The following is a 4,424-nucleotide window of genomic DNA, read 5'->3' as shown; positions in this document are numbered from 1 at the left end:
ATTAAGTTTTCAGAGTTTTACTTGTATAATAAAAAAATTACTAAGAATAACGTAAGTATTTTAGTTCATGGTACAAAATAGTATTGGTGTTGACAGAGACTCCCAACCCATCTGGTCAGACAGGACAGGCTGTGGTCTCATTCCCACAGTGCTGGACAGGAATGTAATTTTAACTGGGGAGGAGAGGAGTTGTGGTGGGGGTGGTGAGCTCAGGCACACTGCTGAAAAGCAGGGCTCATTGTAGGCGGTCAGGTCTGTGTGGAGACATGAGACCTCTGTAAGCACAATGAAGACAATTGCCTTTTTTTTTTTTTTTTAAACTTTCTCCCAGCCTTGTCATATCTTTTCTTCTTGCATACCTCTTCAAGTGAGCTCCTTATGCATCTGGAGATGCTGCTAGGGCCTAGAATTTCATGGAGGTGATGACATGGGGGTGGTGGGTGGATGGTGGATGCAGGATTATTTCTTTCCTAAATACACTTGCATCTTTAGCATCATGAGGAGAAGCCCAACAAGACAGTGTAGGACTATTGTAAAATGTGGTCACACCCAAAGACTTGTCCCTGGGGTGGAATTCTAAGGCAATGGATAACCAAATCAATAACATTCTCTACTTTCTCTCATAATGAGATGCCCTCAAGTTGAATTAATACAGTTTAGTAAAAATGATCCAAAGACCAGAGAGCTTTGTTTTCTGGGACTTTACCACTGACTGGTCAATAACCTTGGGTTAGTCACCTCTGTGAGGCTCAGTTTCTTCATATCTGACATGTGGGAATTGGATTAAGTGAATTCTAAAATCCCCCATGGCCATTAGAAAGATAAATAGCATGTGGAAACAAACTTGACTTAAAGTAATTTTCATTGGCTTGCCACTTCATTAGCTGTGTAAATCAGGACAGTCATTATACACACACACATAATAAAAGAAAATGAATCCTACTTCATAAGGTTTTTGTAATAGTCAAATTGAAACAATATTTATGAAAGTATTTTATAAATTGTGAAATCCTATAAAATTAAGATGCTATTAAAGTTTTACATTTATTCTAACCACATATTCATATTTCTTAGATTATCTACTTATTTATTTAGAGTGAGTGTACAAGTGAGGGCAGGGGTAGAGGGAGAGGGAGAGAAAGAATTTCAAGCACACTCTGCCCTGAACGTCGGGCCTCACATGGGGCTCAGTTTCATGATCCTGAGATTCTGACCTATGCCAAAATCAAGAGTTGGCTACTTAACTGATTGAGCCACCTAGGCTTTTGCCATATTCACATTATTTTGTAACCTAAGTGGAATGTTAGATAGTATTTGAGAAGCTAAGATTTAACCATTCTCACTCTATCATATGTTCATTTAAAACAAGTTCATGGACATATTAGGGTGTCAAGCAACCCCTTCCAAATAGCAAAATACCACTCCATAAGGTGCAATAAATCCATTTAAGGGCTGATGAAAGAGATTTAAAGAATTTCTAAGGGTTTAGCAGTAGTATTTTATTTAACTCTGGAAATCATAAAAGAGTGTCCATTTTTTAAAAAATAAGGCATTATGTTAGAGGAAGGAGAAGTAAAAAAGTCATTTGTGTAGGTTGAAAAATTATTTGTGCAGGTTGACAGATTTGCAGCTCAACTCACTTGAAACTGAAGCTTGTGCAGATGATCTGTTTGTATTTCTTTCACTGTGTTGCACATATTCTTGATTTTTTTTAAAAGAATTTATTTATTTATTTGACAGAGTAATCACAAGTAGGCAGAGAGGCAGGCAGAGAGAGGGGAGGAAGCAGGCTCCCTGCTGAGCAGAGAGCCCGACACGGGGCTCGATCCCAGGACCCTGGGATCATGACCTGAGCCAAAGGCAGAGGCTTTAACTCACTGAGCCACCCAGGTGCTCCCATATTCTTGATTTTATATTGGCTCAACAACATGTTTATTTGCTCACTTTTATCATAAATCTGTATGTTATTTTATTCATGCATTAAAATTAATGATCCTGATGGCCCACAGATTAATTTGGCACATGTATGTGAGCATGTTTAAATTGCAGGTCTCGGATTCTTGGCCATCTGCCATAGAATCTGCTATCTTCTTTTCTAGGAGGCTCTACCTTGCCTTGAGGAATAGTCAGAGTGCAGTCACCCAGAACGTGGAGGTAATCATGGAGGTCAGCACTTAGAGTGACTGATTATCAACTCCCTCCTAGGTTTTGAAGGAGACAAGGCATTATGATGGTGAGAAACATGGCCTGAGAATAAAACCTGAACAAGACTCTGAACCTCAGTTTTCACATCTACATAGTGAGGGAGTCATTGGTCAAAGAAGTCATTGATCTTGATTAGGAAATGGGTTAAAAAGAGGGAATGTCATGTCAGTAGCTCAAGTGAGAGGATGGTGAGGCTGAGGTTGTGAAGCTGCCTGGATTTGAATCCTGGCTCTACCCACTTACTACAGTGGGGTCTTATCAACTTCTCTTAACTCTTCTTGCCTCACTTTAAAAAGGGATAAAGGAGTAATTCCTTCAAAAAGTTGTGGTGCTTGGTAAAGTAAATAAGTCAGCTGTGTAAACCAATTGGCTCTCAACAAGTGGAAGTCATTATTGTTCTGTTACCTTGAACACGTTGTTTAACCTTGCTATGTGTCAGTTACTTAAGCGATGAAATGGGAGCAATCTGGGTACTTATCTAAAATGGTTATTTTAGGTACTTGTAAAGGATTTAGAACAATGCCTGGCACTTAGTAAATGTAGTAAGGAAGAAGTAAGAAGAAGGGAGAAACTTTAATTGGCAGCATCAGGTCCGGTGGCAATTAGTTAAAGAAGTTAAAGAATGATAAGGAATTCTGATAGAAAAAAAGGACATTCAACACACCAGGAATGAGTACTAACAAAAGAATTCCATGAAAATGCGTGGCATGTTCGGTGGCTCTTTCATTTTCATGTGGTGGGAACATAGTAGTTATTAGCACGTGGAGTAGGAGGTGAGGTTGGAAACAGAGCTTGAGGGTGGTGGGGAAAAATTTTGAGTGTCATGCTCTTATGTTAGCACATTTTGAACTGTTTCCGACTAGTTTGATTTCCAGCATCATCATATGATGTTGGGCAGCATCTTTCAATGTACTCTCTTCTGTCCTCTCCCCTGAAGATAACTCTTCTTCTGTGCATTTTTTTGTACACCCATATTGTACATAGAATATTTTAAATTATCTGGAATTGTAATAGAGTATTTTAGTTATTTGTTTTACTGCATCTGTCTCCTCCACTAAACTGTAGATGATCTAGGTATAGGAACTACCACTGTCATATTTATATAGATAGTGTGAAACCAGCATCTGGCCTAATGCTTACTGTTGAATAAGCAACTGCTTTCTTGAAGCAGTTGGGATCCTTATTATTCTTTAACTTCATCTAAATGCCACCCTACATCTCAGCAAGACCTCTATACTGATTGAGGCCTCATACTGCTTTGCAAGATTTCAGTGGGAGATTATGCGAGTTAGGTTTTCAATGTTTGATCACTAGGTAGTGAATAAACACATTTTAAATTGGTTGGGACATGCCTGATCTATACCTACATAGTTTTATTGCTTCATATTCCTTTAAATATTTCCTTAATTTGAAAAAGTCTGTGCCTTATTTATTTATTAAGAGGAATATTAGTTTCTTAAATGCAAAAATATAAAAAGGTATTGAAAATATGCTCTCAATCTAGCTACTGCTGATGTTTAAGAATAATAAAAATTGTAGATGTACATGTTTAGACATTTCCTAGTGACCAGAAGGGTACAAAATAAAGAAATGATAGCCTTCTTCCCAATCATTTCTTTCCAAATTAACTACTAATTTTGTGGTGGTTCCTTGATTTACTTTAAACCATAATGTTAAAGATGTGTAATTTGTGTTTCGATAGTATGGATTCTGTTATTTTAACAACTATTTTTCTAGATAAAATGCGCTCAAAATCAAAGTGTGCGTGACTCTAGTTAGGATGACAAGCAGATCCATCAAGGTACATAAATTGTCTTAACTGTTGAGCACCTGCGTGCCATTACTTGGTTGGAAGAATAGTCTCAGTTGGAAACACGTTTCTTCATTGCTTTCCTTGTAAATCCAGACTATTCAGTGGGTACAGTGGACGTCTTTCTAAAATCCTTATTACTCTGCCTAAACTAGCTTTAAAAATAACATGGGATATTTTAGTTAAATATGATTTTTATAGATGCAGACAAATTGGAAATATTGAAGACGCTATCTTAAATTTATTTTTTTTTTAAGATTTTATTTGTTTATTTGACAGAGAGAAATCACAAGTACACTGAGAGGCAGGCAGAGAGAGAGAGAGAAGGAAGCAGGCTCCCTGCTGAGCAGAGAGCCTGATGCGGGACTCGATCCCAGGACCCTGAGATCATGACCTGAGCCGAAGGCAG

Source organism: Mustela lutreola, chromosome 7, assembly GCF_030435805.1.
Source record: "Mustela lutreola isolate mMusLut2 chromosome 7, mMusLut2.pri, whole genome shotgun sequence".
Lineage (NCBI taxonomy): Eukaryota > Metazoa > Chordata > Mammalia > Carnivora > Mustelidae > Mustela > Mustela lutreola.
This window is presented reverse-complemented; position numbering follows the sequence as displayed.